This window comes from Silurus meridionalis, chromosome 15 (assembly GCF_014805685.1).
Source record: "Silurus meridionalis isolate SWU-2019-XX chromosome 15, ASM1480568v1, whole genome shotgun sequence".
Taxonomy (NCBI): Eukaryota; Metazoa; Chordata; class Actinopteri; order Siluriformes; family Siluridae; genus Silurus; species Silurus meridionalis.
This window is the reverse complement of record NC_060898.1, coordinates 20,926,428-20,945,660: the sequence shown is the minus strand read 5'-3', so window position 1 is coordinate 20,945,660 and position 19,233 is coordinate 20,926,428. Positions and strand designations below refer to the sequence as shown.

Sequence of the window (19,233 nt, the reverse complement as noted above, 5' to 3'; positions counted from 1 at the left end):
TTTGTTAATATTTTGACATTTAGCAAAACAGAGCAATTTACACTACCGTAATGAATTCACTTTACAGAAGATGTGTATGTGGCAGCCAGCATGTGAACGAGCACCGGTTCAAGACAGGAGCTAAAATTGGGCTTTGAATGGGAATAACCCAAACATTTCAAAACTTTTGTATTTATTGCTGAATTACGTTATTGCAAAATTTCAAGAAATATTTATGCAAATATAAGCTTAATATAATCTCCTGTACAAATCAAGCTACTGCATATAGAGAACAAACTGTCGACAATATTCATCGAATTTCTGTGTGCTAAAACTGTGTGCTCAGGAATGGGAAGGTCTGGTTTGGAAGGACATTCAATTTGGAATGACATCAATTTTATTCATATTTTTGCTCAAGAAATCCTGAATAAAACATGACCTTCATGAAAGAATTTTTTTTTACTTTTGCAAAACACTAGCATTTTTGTGTCGTTTTTTATTTCATCCTAACCCTGATTCTGGGAGGGGTCATGCTGTCACTCACTCAAACGTTCCATGTTTCCTTTTCAGGATTTCCGAATTAATGTGATATTTCCTCTGCCTGCTCCGAGTCTAAGGTAGGAAATCTCCAACAAAGGCAGCCGAGAGAACTGTAGAGAGGTAATAATGAGATCAATGACGCATCCGATTTGAATGAAGAAGTTAGCCAGGAGCTAGGCAGGAATGAAGGTTCTTCTATAGACGGCCTTAGCAGCACTTTACATGAAGAGCTTGGAAAGCCCGAACCCTGCAGCACACTTTACTTTTAATACATTTAATCGGCTTGCTTTTGCCCTGGGGCCAGCGCGTCTCTCGATTTAGCGGGACCTCGCGCTGGCGCTAAAGTGACAGCTGTAGGTTAGAGAGAGACACTCGAGGAGTTCTGCTGAAGAAATGTGCAGTGGACTCGAACGGCTTTTCATCTCGCCTTCTCCGGCTCAGCGTGACAATTCACCGACTTGTCAGCTCGCTGGCAAAACATCGGGGCCACGGCAGAAAAACAAGCCACTTGTTTTGGCGCCGCTCTTGACATCTGAACTTCAATCTTCCCCTGTGCCAAAGTAATCAAAAGTGTGTCTGTGCCGAAAGGTCTCGACACTCGGACTGACAAGTGAAGAAGAAGCCAGGAATAAATAAAAAAAAAAGTGAAGCCTTACTGATGAACCCAGAAAACAGGAGACTTAATTTCCTCCCTCGATGGGAATAACGGTACCCATTACGCTTTATCTGGTTAATAAATATTTCAACGAGGTGCTGGAGGTCCGACGTATTGTCCTTCCGATTCTCTTCAATATTCACTTACTTTAATGACAAGCGAGTCTATTGACCTTTTCTCGGGAGCTTAAGATGCTTTCATTCTGAACAGCTATTGAGCGGTTTACACACACACACACACACACACACACACACACACACACACACACACACACACACACACACACAAACTCGGAGATCACAAATCAAGGTCAAGGCCTGTGTAACTTATTTCATCATACGTGGCAGAACCCTGCAGAATCCTGATGCAATGCCAGATAAATAATAAGAATGGACTTCAAAAACAAGGACGCCTGGACTACACGGCATTAGGAATGTGACTGCATAGCAAAATACTATCAAGTATCAATGTCTCAATGGTCAGAAGGTCCTAGAACAGCATCTCTAAACACTGCATCCTAAATCACAGATTTATATCAATAGCCTGGTTCTAATATGATAGTGTTTCCATAGGAACGGCTCAGTCATGGGAAAATGCTTGGTGAAATCCATGACAATTGGCAGAAAATTGTTTTTTTCAACAAAAATTTGTAAAATGAGTAAGATACTAGTATGAAACAAGCGTTTATAGCTGCTATAACGTTCAACGATATGAACAAAAGAATGTGGACACCTGTTTTTTCAGCCATATGTGGTTCTTTACCAAATGATTACCATAAAGTTGGAGCAGCACAATTGTCTTTGGATGCAGTAGCGTTAAATTTCCCCTTTAACTTGGAGACCCAAACCTGTTCCAGCATAAGAATGCCTTAGTGCATATAGAAGATATGCTTTATATGGGTTGGAATGGAACAGCTGCTGCTCTGAGCTCTGACCTCAACCCACGTTGACTGCACCCCAGGCCTCCTCACATCACCTACATCAGTACCTGACTTTACTAACACCCTTGTGGCTGAATGAGCCCAAACCTCCACATCTTCCCAGAAGATAGGGAACTAGAGACTATGAGAACTTCTCAACAACATTAAACCTAAATAATGCATTTTACATTTAACTTGAAACATTTGAAAACTGCAAACTCCAATAAACAGCACAATGTTCCAGTGCTGCATCGTGGATTCTTTTCCGACAATAGCGAAACTCGTTGATTTGTATTCTTTACTTAAGAATCAAGAGTGGCCTTCACGCCTGCTACGCCGGACGGAAACAAATACAGAGGTTTGATACACCATTCTCTTGAATGTTTCGGCTGCAGACAAAACAAAAACAGGACAAAAGGCAACAACAGCTTTGTTGGGAAAACAAGCAGCCACTGTGCTGCCAATAAATAACCTACGGGGATTTCATCAGTGTCCCATTTACGACGGACGACTCATTCGAGACCCAATACCGCGGCGCAAATGTAAAACGAGTCAGAACGTGTCTCCGAATAAAGACTTCAGCGGCTCGAACGAAAGGGCAGAGAGGCGAGCTTAGGAAGCGGTGGGCTGGGGGAGGAAAAAAACGCTGCAAAGCTATTGTACACTTGTCAGTAAAGATGACGGTGGGGTGAAATAGGGGGCAAGGTATATAATGAAAGGGTGTGTACTGCCTTTATTTATTGTGAAATTTTAATAAAATTAAATTAGACTTTTCCAAGAGTATTAACTTGAGGAGAAAAAAAATTACATTTATGGTATTTTGCAGAACTCTTATCTTTACTTACATACAACTGAGCAGTTAAGGCTCAATGGTACTGCTCAGGTTCCCATAAGTGAAAGCTTTGTGGTGCTAAGGGTTGGGGAAGAAACGTAAAACATATAATTGCTTGGTTTTTTTTTTTTATTAATGCAGTTTATTATTATTAACATTTGTGAACATTAACAGTCTAAATTTTTTAACTATTTGAATAAAATGCCATAGAAAAGGTCAAAGATTTTAATTATTGTTTAATTATTGGCCAAAGATTTTAATTATTGTTTAATTACTGTTAATAGATTTTAACTATGTTCCACACTTAAAAAAAGAATTGCATTCGATTGCATTCACGTGTGCACTGAACCGAAAGCCCTATTAATGTTGTTCTTGTAATAAGCGATATATCTCTTGGCAAAGTAATGCTTATTTGTCTGTATGATGCAAAACAATATTTTAATATACCAATCAAGCATTTCATAATAAAGTCTGCACAGTGATAATGGTAGTCACACGGGCCCAAAGACATTTCTGTTACAGATCGACCCGGCCTTCATTAAAGAAAGGGAAAATTTTGCGGCCCACGGACTCCCACTTTCCTAGATAATGACACAAACTTTTGTCTGTATAGTCTACTACCATGGCGAGTTTCATTTCCAAAAAAAAAGCAGGTCCAATACCTCTTTTTAGGAGGACATAATGTTTTGGCACAATGCTTGAACATAAACTGTGACTCTGAGTAAAGAGGGTGTATCTCCTGGAACCTACACGACTACTGACTGGATCCAAATGTGTGTGCATGAGCAATGCACTCAAGGAGACTCGTATTTCAGCCGTGAAACACAGGATTGCAGTCTTTTAGACAACCGAGGCATTTTATTCGGTTAGATAGAGAAAAAAACGAGTTCGAACGTCACGCCCTGGTGCCCAAATGTTCCCTGATGCTCACGAGATGTTGACAGCACAATGATCTTCCTTACAAGTTTGTTTACATCCCCGTTGTAATGTAATCGGTTTTATAAATATTATCTAAAGATAATGAACACAAGCTGAGCCTCGAAAGAGTTTGCAGGAAATAAGAGGAATAAAACCTGATGACCAGATGGCATCATTTGGACAACGTAAAGATGAGGGAGAGAGTTGGTTAAAGGCAGCCAGGATTCGGCAGTGTCCCCGCCATGAAAACACACAGTTCTGCAGTCCCTTGCTTTGGCATGCTTCTCTTGAAGATTAATTCCTCTTTACATTTGCTTGGCAGAATGCGATGTGGAGCTATGGGGGCTCTCAGACGACACGCCTCAACCCCCACAAGCATCCACCTGGGGAGCGGGAAGTCAAGCAGGTGTGCTTGAAGATGAACACGACAGTACCGGATATAGAGAATGCTTTAGGATGAGCGCTATGTGGATACCACATTTGCAGTTTCCTCATGGACAGCAAGTTAGAACAACAGGCAAACGTAAAACTGGGCAAGTCTGCCACAGAGATGTTTGACATGACATACATGAGCCCTTCATGGTATGCGTGCTTCAAGAGCGGAAGAACATCACTGGAACATGACAAGAGATCAGGAGGACGTGAAGTGGCAGGAAAGCTAAGAGCGCTGTATTGATGTGCAAGTGGACTCGTGTTTGTGAAAGATATATTGTCACGGAATACAAGCCGATGATTATGTAATTGTCAACTGGTAAATATTCAGCAAATCGACATTTACATGCTTAATTTGTTGTAATTTTTGATCAAGTACTATACCCCAGTGCTTCATTTTCCTTTTGTTTCCCCTCTGGGATCACTCAATATCATAGACTAACCTTGCACTAAAAACAATAACAAACACAGACTATAGAGATGTACATCAGGAAGGGCGACCTGTGCCAAATCAAATAGCTATTTGTGGCAACCCCTAAGAGAAGCAACTGAAAGGCAACATTATTAGGGCTTCAGAGTTAACATTCACATCAACCACAAAATGAAAGGGAAAAAAAATTTCATCTCAGAGACTTGGCACAGTTTCTGAAAGCCAGACTGGCAAGTTTGGGTATTTCAGAAACAGTTGATCTCTTGGGTTCTGTACCCACAACCAAATCTAGATTTAATCAGATGGTGCAAAAAATTTTAAAACCTTAAGGTACATTTACATGTATGCCATTTGGCTTGCGCTCGGATCCAGAGCGAATTGAAAAGTTAAGGGTTGATCCCATGGTTAATCTCAGCACCACAAAGCTGCCACTGCTGGGCCCTTTAGCAAGGCCCTTAACTGCTTGGTTGTACAGATAAAATAACTATAAGTCGGTCTGGATAAATGCGTCTGCCAACTGTTAACGTTTATGTCAAAGACAGGACGTCTCTGCTACCTTAATAGCCATTTTTACCGCCATGGTGAGCAGAAAAGTGTCTCAGAATGCAGGAATCCGAGTCTACAGTGGACACAAACTTTACAGTTAAGAACACAGTTTAGTTACAGTACTAGAAATATCAGTCTTACCATATGAGGCCTAATTTTGTCAGAGAGAAGTGTTTTGAGAGAGTTGAATGAATAAAAGCCCTGGTTCTTGAGACATTACAGTCCTCGAGGTATGTCCAACCAACAACTCATTTGTAGAATAACACACAATTGTGCTTAAATTCTTAAATTTATTATATAATTACTACGGAGGTAGCAATTAAAAGAGATCCTAAGTTATCTTTAATGCGCTAAAAAAAAAAAAAGTTACTGAAGAAACCTTTGCGGTGCCTGTTGAACCTCTCTGAAGGTTTTGATGTAAAAGCAATTGTTCTACAAATCTGAGCCGTTCCATTCATTAGCCTGCTTGAGTGAGACTTTAGATCTCAGCTTTGGCTGCATGTCCCTGCTCATACAAAGATGCTTTTAATTACTGATGAGCAATTAAATCATGTCAGCATTCCGCCACAACTAATCAGGATGCTGCTACAAAGGAAACATTAATTAGAGAAGAAAGCTCGGCATTATGCAATGGGCCAACATGGGTTTTAATTATGCAAAGCTAAAAGAAACCAGGAAGAACGTGCTCGTCTGCCTGCAAAGGGGGATGAGACCTGTTCGCCAGAAGGCTCGTGAAGCTGCCATACGATGATCTCACAACGTACCCATTTCGAAAGGGAGTAGAGCAGACAATGTGAAGGCTTATGGATGCAGCTCTAGAGATGAACACAAAGCTTTGCAACGCCAATGCATTTGCCAATGCACTGTATCTCAGAGTTGTTTTGAAGGCCAGCAGTTTTATTACAGAAGCACTTGGTTAATTAGAAACAGCCAACACTAAAAAGAGGACTACTAAACCTAATTTTAGTTTATTGGACTTGTGAAGGAAAAGAGGTGTCAGAGGAAAGAAAAAAAAAAAAAACAACAACAATACGAACGGAAAAGTAGGTTCAAAAGGTTTTTTGGACGGAATTGTTGGCTGGAAAAACAAAGCATTCCTGGAAATTAACACCTAAGCGTTCCATTAGTTTTTTTTTCAAATACGTGATCAAGAGCCCCAGTAGTCTTTTTTCAATCCCATTATTAAAGAATCACCCATCATATTACAGTAAACTTTGTTCATCTGAACAGAGAACAGGAATGCACTGAAAACATCACACACTAGAAGTCGACCGATAGAGGATTTTAAACGATAGCTAGGTTGGATCGTACATAATGACAGCGGACCTTCTCAGCCAATCCTGCAACGGACACGACCCGGAAAAACTGTAAAATCTGGAAAAACTGGGGAAAAAAAAAACGGGAAAAAAAAAAATCGGTATGGATTTTTGCCGATAGTCGTTTGCTGCAACAATCAACTATCGATGAGATTAATCGGCAAAAAACAATGAATTGGTTGACCCATCAAATGCAACAGCTAGCAAATAGACCAAATACTTGCTGCTGAACCCTAAGATGCTAGCACACATTTTTTCATTCGGCAACCAGCCCAGCTACTGGTTGCACAAATCTGGCGAAATTGCAAGGATCATGTCAGAAAGGGCAACTTCAAGCCTAGATCTGGTTGATATCGAATGCATAGACATAAAAAAATAAATAAATATAAAATTTAATATTAGTATTAAAGGTGCAAACACTCCTCCTCCATCTTACTCTGCTCAGACAGAAAAAAAAACGCCAGGCTCCCAGTGCAACCAGACAATTTTACTACAGGCAACAAAACATGTTGTTTGAAAAAAGCAAGAAAAGCATTAAAAATTAAATCAACAGAAGCAAAGGGAGGAAGTTGAATGTGGAATTACCTACATTCCTCCGGGACATGTCTGCAAATGGCCCAAATGGTCTTAATACAACCAATCGGAAAGATATTTTTCCGTTTCTAGCGAAACCGCAGACATTTCAACGCGCAACTCCTTGCTAAAGCTCCTTTTGCTAACCTGCACGTTCTGGGGGTAGAGCTTTGCTTTTGCTTATTGAGGAATGAAATAGAAGACTCACTTAAAGATTTTTCAATGCTTTATACATCTATTAATAGGACTGAATAGGAATCCAATCAGAAACTAGTGCTGAATAAAATCACACTGAATCGAAGTGGACCAAATTATTGCTCGTTTCATGCTATCGTAGACGGCATAGTGCATTTCAGGAATATCAATATAACTCCATCACGCTGCGTTGGAAAATTAGCTGCATCCCCAGGATGCGTGAACAGTAATTAAGCTACTTTTGTGCGATTGAACAATACGAGTAATTACGATGTTTAAGAGAGTCAATGGAAGTAAAAATGGAAGAAAAAAAAAACGCAAAACCAAATTAGAAGCGGTTGATTAACGTCTATAGCGTTACGTAAAGAAAAAAATATCTGTGATTATAAACTTTCTAAACCGAAGCTCATTACATGGGGCCTCAATTGTCACAGGAACCATACTGAATCAAATGAGTTCCTTTCTCTCTTACATAACGCCATTTTTTTTCCTTTTATAAATAAACTTCCACCGGCGCAGAAAGCTGAGCGCCTTATTGAGCAGACAGCCAGCATGAGAGAGACGGATCGAGAGTTATAAGGAGAGCAGCGGGAGTCTCAGAGAGCGCTCGGATTCCCTCTGCCCTGTCCAATTTGTCTGATTGCTCATGGCGGACTCCCCCGTCCCCGCCAACCCCACCCCCCGTTATCGTACGGGCTAAATCCTGCGGTGCTGCACAGCACGAGCTGAAGTGTATTAGCAGAGCTACAGATTGGAGGGCTGCCCGAGGTCATCTGGCTTCAATACGCTACCAAAAGACGGAAAGGAGGAGTTGGTGGGGGGGTGCTGGTTTACTCTGGGGATATCCTGATCCTAATATTCCCAGCGCTGTACCGGACACGTACACGTTCTTGTCGTCTTTTGAAACGGGATTAAAAAGCTGAGGACAGAAGTATTGACCTGCATCGAGTCATATTATTTCAGCAGCGCTAACTCCATCGGCAGTGAACAGAAAATAACAAAAAAAAAATTTTATCGCGTCACGCAGGCTCTAAGTTCACCTCTCGCAGGCCTGGGATACGAACCTCAGGCTATCTGGAAGCTTACATTATTGACTCTTGGTCCTCCCCGGCGGTCCCTCCGGCATTTCTGACAAAGTCTTCGCCTTCTTTATTGAATGGCCGCGTTTGATTGTTTTTTTTTTCCCCTCTTAGAGCCGAGCCGTTCGTTACGAGGCTCTCTCTATCGTTTACCTTTCCAACTGAGAAGATTTATAGCAACACAACCAGGCAGAGGCGTCTGTCCTTCCGTTCCCCCCCCACTATCTTCTCTCTTTCTTTCTCTCGGTCTATACAAAGACCTCGTCTTTTCTCACTGTGGAGTTCGTTAACCTCTTCTGCCTCTGCCAACCTCTTGGGTAAAGAAATGCAAGAGCCTCTGCTGTTGCCCAAACATTGTTTTGTGTGTGTACTTAAATATTACCCTCGATGGACAAAAGTATTGCGACACCTGCCTTTCCCAGTCATATGTAGTTCTTCCCCAAACTGGTAACCACAAACTTGGAGGCTGACAGTTATACAAGGTGGTATAAAAACATTTCGTGACTAGTTTTGTATCACATCAGCAGATGGCAGCACAAGGCTGCATACACAGTCACTGGGAGCACCGACCTTCATAACTCAGTGTGCCAAAAGACATCGTCCAGTGAACATTGTGCAGCTGGTGCTGTTCTGACCACATGCGTTACAGACGTCTGCTATTCTGACGCACTCTGTCACCGAGCTTCTTATAAGAAACTCCCCTACTCCCCACCCTCCTCACCAGATTTAGCTCCTGCAGACTTCACCCTCTTAAATTAAGGCTCAAAGGTCACCTTTTTTGACAACATCTAGCACGAATGCCAGAAAGTGCTTAACATCCAGGAAGAATTCCAGAAGTGGCAGGAACACTGGGAGCGCTGTACTGCTGTGCAAGAGGACTATTTTGAAGGTGACGTTGTGTAAACCTAGATAAATGAAGTCATTTTTGTAAACAGGGCTAGACTCTAAACCTTTTGATACCACCTCGTATAAGATGCTTTTGATGTAGTAGAATTAAATTTCCCTTCACTTAAACTAGGAGACCAAAAACCTGTTCCTGACACCGCCTCTGTGCACAAAACCAACTCTATGAACATATGCTTTACATGGGTTGGAGTGGAACATCTCCTGTAGGGGTTCTCTGATCAGGATTTTTGGGAAAATCCCAATCACTGGAAGCTGTATCATCCGATTACAGAATATAGGCTCTATTTGAAGCCATCTTTAATTTATCTATTTATGATACTATTTGACGTTATTTATTGTGTATCAAGTTAAAAACTGGAGAAAATTAAAGTGTGGTTCTAACTGATGTTTTCATTTACTTGCTTTAGTGACCTAATTGTTTGTTTGTGGTTGCTTCGAGTGTATGAACTTCATACTTTATTCCCCACTAGGGGGCCGCACCCCACACTTTGAGAACCACTGGAGTAGCGTGAATCCAAATAGAACATGAGTCGCCAGAACCCTTCGTCTTCCACAATAGACAGCAGCTCATGATTAATGCATTTGTCTGTTTTTGAAACATCTCGGTTACCAACAGCCAAGTGAGTCGCACTTGAGTTGCTCAACTGTCCCGCTATGTCTTAGCACTAGCCAACTTTGAAAACTGCTCATATTTCTTTACACGACTAGCCTTCAAATGTCTGATAAGATTGGTGTTTTGGCTGCTTCCCAAGTTTTGCACCATCTGATCGGCCCTTCTGGATCAGCCTTCATAGAGACCACCAATCAAAATTTCCAACGCGATTATCCCCCAATTATGATCTTTAGTACTCGTCGCTGAACAAGCACAAAATCTCCACTCAAAAATCTACATCTTCCCAGAAGAGTGGAAGTTATTCTAACAGGAAATGGAGACTAAATGTGGAATGGGATCTCACCTTACGCTGAGGTGTCCATAGACCATAACTTGTCTAATAAGCTACTTAAGAATCCCTAACGCTCACCTTACTTCATCAGCACTTCGACTTTAATACAGCTTAGGCTTAGCTGCCTCGTAAGCAGAACATCGAGCAACATCGTTCATTATTACCAAGCCATGTCCTGACCCGAACTTGTGACCCCGTCTTGCCCCGAAATGTACATTTAGGTTACTATTAAAATCATTAGCCTCGTACCATCCTACAAATGAAACCACAATAGAAAGCCACTGGGTATGGATACAAATCTCTTCCCCAGATTTTAAGATCTTCACTCGGCAGCTCATCCAGACGTTACGGCTTGATGTATAATTTTTTATTAAGATGAATAAAGTGTAGCGCAAGATATGCGATTTTTAACCCGGATTTCCCAGACGCCGGCTATTTTTAGCGCTTCCTTTTACACATTCCTACACAAGGAATGTTATCAAGCATGTCCAAATTCCTCATGATGGATGGTCTAGTGCAAATCCTTCACAATTCGCAGCAAGAACGGCGCTAAGAAACAATGGAGAGTCTGCTGTCATGCGCAGCAGATCCCTGAATCCAGTTTAATGTCGGAGCAAGAAAATACTTGTATAAGAAATGTAAAACAAATAACACACAAAAAAAGTTTTTTTCCACCCTATACCTCCAGTTCTGTTTGCAGAACAATCAACCATCAGACAACCATCACCAGACGATGGTGTCTGTGTCTCCCTAACCAATGTTTTCTCCACATTTTTCTCTTATTCCTTGTTTCCGCATGAAATACAGGCCAAGTTGATTTGCATGAAAAACTGTATTTATTGTGTAGTGACACAAACACAATTTTGTCATTTTACAAGCAAAAAATAAATAAAATCATGTATTGTATTAAAAGAAAAACTTGTGTTGTTCAATCTAATATTTCATACTACCGGTCAAATTTCTTTTTATTTTTATTAACAAAATGTAACAATCAATCCGAGTTGCAAACAAAAAGGTTTTTATTGTTGATGGTCTTTTTTTTTTTTTACTTAATAGTACAGCAAAACATGTTGAAGTTTTTGTTTGGTATACCGTATTTTTCGGACTATAAGCCGCTACTTTTTTCCCACGTTTTGAACCCCGCAGCTTAAACAACGAAGCGGCTTATTTATTAATTTTTCCTGGGTTTTTCTCGGTTTCACAAACTTCAAGCCAAAAAACTGAGCGACATAACATTAGACCAATGAAATTTCCGAACGGAAAAAAAAAAAAAATAAATAAATGCACCTCACCTGTGTTCTGAGCTGCACGGCATCAGGAGAAAAAAACTTTCACCGGTGTTGATTTTTAAACACACAACGATGCAAATAGATAAACTCCCGAGAGAAATACAGTGGTACCTTGACCTACGAGTTTAATTCGTTCCGTGGACGAGCTCGTATCTGAATTTGCTCGCACATCAAATCAGTTTTCCATATTAAAAATACTTAAAATGGCATTAATCCGTTGCAAACCTCAAAATGACACCCCGTTTTTCATGCTATTAAATTGGAAAATACATTTCTAAATAACAAATCTTGTATAAAAACATAATAGAAAGAGTATGTAAAGATATAATAAGGTTTTATTCAGTGTATTTTCCTTGGAGATGAGACGACTTGAGCTAACGAAAACGCCGGTGGGGTGTGTGTGTGTGTGTGTGTGTGTGTGTGTGTGTGTGTGTGTGTGTGTGTGTGTGTGTGTGTGGAGGGGTGGTAGAGGCGATAAGCGGAGGCAGAGGGAAAACTTGTTTTTTACTATCACTCCTGTACACTACGTAAACTTTAAAATTTTTACTTTTTCTTCTTTGCTTATCTAAATTTGTCACAATCTTTGCTTTCTGGCTTCGCTTCGCCATCTAGCAGCGGCGTCTCGAACTCGTACCTCAATTTTTTGCTCGCGTAACAAAGCAAAAAAAAAATCGACGAGTGACCGCTCGTACCTCGGAAAACTCGTACATTAATGCACTCGTAGGTCAAGGTACCACTGTAGTTGTGAAAGGAAGGAGGAAGACAGTGAACAATGACTTTCTTGGTCGGCTACTGTTTAGATACAAGCCGTTGTAACGCGTTTAGTCTGGGTGAAGGGAGAGCTCGCTAACTCCAGGTGTAACAGAAATCATATAAGCACAGACAGGTTTCCAAAACTCGTGCTTTTTTATTTTTCTTGGCAACAGCGTTACGGGTTAGTCAAAGAAACTTAGAAATGAGCATCAGAAAATAATAAGGACATATTCCTCAGTCTCACACGCACACACACACAGTAATACCGGAAGAATGCAGTGACGTGCTGTTCCCAAAATGGCGCTCTGCTCTTAAAGGAGCCACAACATATTTCACCTGTTACACCGTGTAACAGACACTGTCTTTCGGTAAAGCCTGTGTAAAGTTCATTAGTTTCAGTGTAGACACCTGCGGCTTATTTATGTTAAAAATAAAATTATTTGTAAAATTCAGTGGGTTATATAAGGGTGCGCTTTATAGTTTCTGAAAGCTTAATGCTCATTGGTCAGTTGGTGCCAATTATATTTCCTACGACAGCATGCGGCTTTATAAAACGTATGTATTCACCGATACAAAATCACGAAGAGCAGAAGTCGTACACTTATGGTCCGATGTCAACCATCTTTGTGTTGTTGCCATTGGTAACGGAGATCTACAGATAAGGTATAAAAGTGTCGTTTGTGTTCACTGTGATTTAATGAAATAAATAAGTGCATGTGTGGACACATACTTTGTGGAAAACGTTATTAACGAAACAAAAAAACAGTCCCAGTTTAGGCTGTGCACTTGTGGCACATGTGGTCACGTGACTTTCCGATCTGAGCAGTGCCGGAGAGACCAGGTGAAGGTGAATGCTGAGCAGAACGACCCTGAACTGGTAGCCAACAAGTTCACCAACACTGAGCAGAGAGCTTTCCCCACACACATCCCCGATATATATCTCTCTCTCTCTCTCTCTCTCTCTCTCTCTCTCTCGTCTGTTACATCCTGTGTAAACAGGGCCATTTCAAGTCTTTTGGGACCCTGGGCAAGATTCCTATTGATACAAAATTTATATAAAATTTTGTGCCTTTTTTAAAAATTATTAACGTTAATTATTAACATTCGTGATCAACGTTTGAAGAGTTTACATTTTTTAAAACAATTTAAAATAAAAAAAATGCCTGTGTGGTTAAATATTATAAAACAATTATCCTTTTATAATATTTAAAAATAAAATAGAATAAATAAAATGCAATACACTATTATATTGATCAAATTAAGTAATCGATAATTGGCACAAATTCAATTGATTAAATAAAATGTAATAAATGGAAAAACGTATTATATAGTTTATATTTGTTAGTCACCATTTAGGTAATAAAGGTGTGTATACAAGTGTGTGTGTGTATTTTACATGTAATATAACATTTTCTAAAAGATATGTTCTACGTATTTCAGCAAACTAAAACATCTTCATTCCTTCCCTCCTTCATTCTTCTCCTCCCTCGATATGCGGAATTGTCCAGATTTTCTCATTTATAGAGAAATTCTTCAAGCTGGACATAAAACGCTAAAGAATCCATAGCACTAGGATTAGCTTCTAGTCACTTCCTGGTTAGCGGCTAACGCTAGTGCTATGAATTCTTTAGCGTTTTCGTGCACGTGCAAAACAAATCGTATTTCCAGTGCGGTGCGTTTCTTTTGTTTTTAAACCCCTGACGTGTTTTCAAATTGAACAACAATCATTTTAAAAATTCGCTCAAAGCCGGAGAGCGAACAAATTTGCGGTGCACCACTTAATACAGTCCTGAGGAAACTCTGATTAAAATTATGTTCCGCACGTAAAAAGGACTGCGTTATGCGTTGTAGAGGAAAATTTCGCTACGGATACAAAAAGCTATAATGTACATGAGGAGATTGATCACGATGCTGGCATAAGTAACAACCATCTCTGTTGTTCCACGTGTTCACGTGTCCTCCACTCATGTACTGATACATACTCAAAAGTATGTACACCCCTTTAGAATATACTATATCTAGATAGATTGCCAAGCACCATAAGACCCTCATGATCTCGAGTAAATACTATTTGACAAAACACAGAACTATTATGGGAGGAGTCAACTTATGCAAATACTCGCATACCACTGCTACACACTCAAAAGTATGTGCGCCCCTTTCGTATATAGTATATGTAGACAAATGGGCAGGACATTCACAATCTCGAGCTCTTTTTATTAGACAAACCCAGGATGAGTTACTGAAAAGCTTCCTTTTTTCCCCTGCAAAGTAATAAACTAATTTGTGTACTTTTCTGCGTAATTGTATTGATGTCCATGCCACCGAAGCTCCAAAACCCTTGTTTGGATTTCAGGCCAACTTTAGGGTCCTGTAAGCTATTTTTAAGAATACATATTATATAGTCCTTCAGGTGACAAATTCTGAGATCTTTATTTCTCTAGAAACGGGTTCTGGTGTTCTAGCGATAGGAAGAGTGGCATCGAGAACCAGAAAAGGGGGAACATCTCCTCCACGAACAAGAAGTCAAAGAACTCTGGGGTTCAACCCTGCTGTAAGCCATTCTAGTACCACTTCAGGGACCAGCGGACCTTCCGATACCTTCGTTTCTGGTTCGAGAAGCCGATCTAAGGAGCTTTAAAGAGCTTTAGAGTAACCTCAGGTCCTTCATAACACACATCAACATGAGGAAACCTTCTGCTAGCGTCCTGAGGTAGGTGCATGCCAGGAACCCAAAGGAACACATACTCGAGTGTGAATGAAGTTCTTACAGCATGGTTATAAACCGAATTCATCCTTTATGTCACGTTATAACATTAGAAAGAAGAAGAATGTAAAGTAAATAGATAGAGATTGGAGTGAGTGTTAGCTCAGTGAACAGACCCAATTCTGCCTGTAAATAGAGACAGACAGCTGGTTAGTTGATTATTGGTACTAACTACTTATTTACTTTGAGTTTCAGACAGATAAATAAGTGTGTAAGTGTGTGTGAGAGTGTGTGTGAGTGTGTGCGCGCGCTCCAGGCATTGCTGCTCCACATATCTAGCTTTCCACATGGATTCCTTCCGGTGAATGAGGCTAGTTGCTAGCTGCTAGCAGAAAAAAATATATATATAAATAAATTCAAGATCCCTAGCCAGTTTATTGTGGTGTATTTGTAAAATCCTGTGATCTAGTGATCCACTGGATCTGTTCCTCCAGGAGTGAGCTGCTGGGTCGCAGAAGAAGAATGCTAGCAAGAAAACTAGCCTAACGTTCAAGATCATTAAGAATCCCAAATCCATGTGTTATTTAAAAAAAAAAAAAAAACAGCCGGACATCGCACTTACCAGAGAGCCTGCAGAGATCCTGCAGCGATCCAAGGATCCAGTGGATCTAATGGCTCGTGGAGCACCGGCGGCGTGTCACCATGAAACCATCCGAGCCGGAGTGCAGCGTCCCGGGCTTCCAGTGTGGAGCTGCGTCCCTCCTGCTGCTGGGAGAACACAGGACAAACTCGTCTTTCACTCCTCCTTCTCCTCCCTCGCTCTCCCTCGCTCTCTCTCTCAATCACACACACACACACACACACACACACACACACACACACACACACACACACACACACACACACACACACACACACACACACACACATGCAGTGTACAACAACAGCCGCTAGAGGGAGATCACAAGCACCGCCGTTACGCTACGTGGTGTAAGAGAAATTGTAAGTGGCTCTGTCTCCCTCTAGTGTTTGATGTGGCTTAGCGCATTTAAATACATACATACATACATACATACATACATACATACATACAATCATACATACATATATACATATACACACGCATATATATATTTTGCAGCAATTATTTATACATACATACATACATACATACATACATACATACATACATACACATACATATATACATACACAGTCACAGGGAGCACCGACATTGTTTTGTGTACATTGGGAGCTGTGCAACAGAATGAACAATACATCCACACAGCCATGCCCCAAAATCTAGTGGAAAGCCCTCTCAGAAGAGTGGAGCTTATTAGAACAGCAATAAGGAAATTCTAAACTATATGTCAAATTCTGTCTAGACGTCTTGTATCTTTATCCTATGCTAACATAGGTTTCCTCAGGGTTCTCTGGTGTCCTCCTAATGTCCGGAAACTATGCCGGCTATGCAAACTTGTTTTTAGGAATATTTATTCGACCAGTTGAGATTCCGGGTTTATTGCAGTGCCTCTTGCACACATAGGGGCAATAATTATGGTTGATAATCATAAAAAGGTTGAAACAAACCTGAGAAACCAGAGGAAACCCACACAGAAATGAGGTGATTGATATGGTCTGATTTACACACAAGCATAAAATTATCAGCGGAAACAATTTGCTAGTCGAACTTCCTCCTCGGTGTGAATAAACGTGTTTCACGGATCACCGCAACACTTCCTGTGACACCAATCCATGTACGATAAAGTGTTATCCATTTCTCTCTGAGCACCAGACTCACTCTGACCTAAGGCCGAATATCTTCTCCATCCTGATAACGAGAAAGAACGCGGAAAATCTCACCGTCTGGAAACGTGTTACTGTGCTTTGCGTGCCTCAGCCTTCATTTCACGTCATGTCTAATTGCTTTCAAGACATTCCAATAACTTTAAAGTGTTTAATTAGACCACTTCGTATTTGGAAACTGGATCGGTCCAGGAAAAGAAAATGACCGGTGGAGAAAACACCTTCACACAAAGCAGCGTTTTAGGTTGTTTAGGTTCTCTTTGTAATCATGGGTCCTACTTTGTTCATTCACAAAAATCTATTCAGACTGAGAAACGCACCCTCAAACAAACAAACAAATGAACACCTTCATTTATACTTTTTGCACAAATAATTGCTGCGAAATCACCAATATCTACATGTAGAGTATTTATTCTGTTTACAGCATTTGGCAGATGCCCTCATCCAGATCCTCATACGATTATCTCATTTATACAGCAACGAAGGACTCAGCAGTGGAACCTTGGTGGTGCTGGGATTTGAACTCACAACCTTCTAATCAGAAGTCATTTGAACCACCACTTTTGGTGCAATTCATCTGCACTGAGAAAGTGAGAATACGTAAGTGAGAGCATTTATTTGTGACTCATTTTGATATTTACATGAGACAATGATTCCCTTTTTTTTTTCCTCTGAAGCTTCCTAGTAGGAGAAGCCGGCCCGCAAATAGGAAAAGAGCTGAGTGTTTGTTGGACCAGTAGCCAGTGCGCCATTTGTCCTAATAGTTTGTGACATTTTTTTGCCGTTTCATTTTGTACTTAGTTTTTTTTTTCTCGTTCTATTTGGAACCGTGTTGGATGATTCCTGTTCCACTGTGTGGTGCATGCCCTGAGAAGAAGAATTAAAGTAACCTCAAAAATGCTCCTTTTCCTGCTTGCTTTGTACCTATCAAGACGGCCACACTACAAAACGGTTAAGGGCCTTGCTCAAGGGCCCAACAATGGCACTGTCACTGTGTTTATTGTCTCATTGCATTTCCACTGATCACATGATTGTGAGCAGTGAGTAAATAACACTGATTATCTCTTCATAATGGCGTAAGGATTGGAATGAGTTTGACAAACTGTGACGTCCAGACGACTGGGGCAGAGCTTCTCAGACCTGCAGTGGTCAGTGTCTATCAAAATCGGCGACAGGGTCACGTGCAGCCGAGGCTCATTAATGCACGTGTGGAGCGGAGGCTAGTCCGTGTGGTCCGATCAAACAGACGAGCTCCTGTAGCTCAGACTGCTGAAGAAGTTCATGCTGTTGATGATTGACGACTGTTTTGGCAGCAACACAGTATTAGGCATGTGGTCATAATGTTATGTCTGATCAGTGTAGATTTACATGTACAGCATTTAACAGAGGTCCTCATTTTTACAGCTGAGCATTTGAGGGTCAGGGGCCTTGCTTAAGGGCCCCCACAGTGACAGCTTGGTCACTGGATCATCCGTTTCAAAGTTCAACACCTTAACCATGAGCTATCACTTACATCACTGAGCATTGTTGTGTTTTTTTTTTTTGTACTGTAAAAAACTCTGGATATTTGATTTTAGGTTTTGGGTAGAAATTTGTTCAAAATCTCCACAATTTATTATTTCAGATTTCAAAGACTGTGTAAGAGCAAGAATAATTTGGCCCTGTTGTAGCCTTTCAAGCAAATCTCTTTCTGAGGAAAAATAAAGGGCACAAAGAAGGGATTTGAGTTGTCAAATTGGGAAGGGATTCTCAGGTATCAGAATCTAACCAGTGATTCCTTATCAGTTTATCCCTATTGAGTGAGCCAGTGGTGACAGCAGTGTGGGAAAAACTCTCTGAGATGCTACGAGCAAGAAAACTTGAGACTCGAAAGGTCACCCGTCCTCATCTGGGTGACACCAAATGAGAGGCCATTGGGATGAGCGAGGTGAATCCGAAAAGACGGAATCCCTTCGTTTTATAAGTCATCCAAGAGAGCATGTTCTTTTTTTTTTAACCTTGTCGGTTACTTTTTCTTCTTCTTCTTCTTTCAGCTGCTCCCATGAGGGGGTTCCCACAGCGGATCATCCGTCTCCATACCCCCATGTCCTCTACATCTGCCTCTTTCAACCCAACTACCTGCATGTCTTCCCTCACCACATCATAAACCTCCTCCTTGGTCTTCCTCTTTTCCTCCTTCCTGGTGGCTCCATCCTCAGCATTCTCCTACCGATACACCCCATGTCCCTCCTCTGCACATGTCCAAACCATCTCAATCTCACCTCCCTCACCTCGTCTCCAAAACGTCCTACATGCGCCGTACCTCTAATAAACTCATTTCTAATCCTGTCCCCCATCGTCACTCCCAACGAAAACCTCAACATCTTCAGCTCTGCTACCTCCAGCTCCACCTCCTGTCTTTTACTCAATGCCAC

At 40.9% G+C, this 19,233-nt stretch overlaps 1 protein-coding gene and 1 long non-coding RNA gene across 3 annotated transcripts in view; one reads left to right on the top strand and one right to left on the bottom strand.

Moving 5' to 3' along the window:
* Window positions 1-15,863, bottom strand: part of ndst1b (N-deacetylase/N-sulfotransferase (heparan glucosaminyl) 1b) — a 78,518-nt gene extending 62,655 nt beyond the window's left edge. Inside the window, exon 1 of one of the 2 annotated variants that reach the window (XM_046867637.1) lies at window positions 15,636-15,863. The gene's annotated coding sequence lies outside the window, so the exon portion shown is untranslated. Of the gene's footprint in view, window positions 1-8,421; window positions 8,442-15,635 lie in introns of those variants that run through there. The other variant, XM_046867638.1, reaches the window with a different exon arrangement.
* Window positions 14,806-17,680, top strand: LOC124397822. Its single transcript, XR_006927971.1, has 3 exons — window positions 14,806-15,019; window positions 17,297-17,419; window positions 17,497-17,680. It is a non-coding gene; the product is annotated as an uncharacterized LOC124397822 (long non-coding RNA).
* Window positions 17,681-19,233: the final 1,553 nt, after the last annotated feature.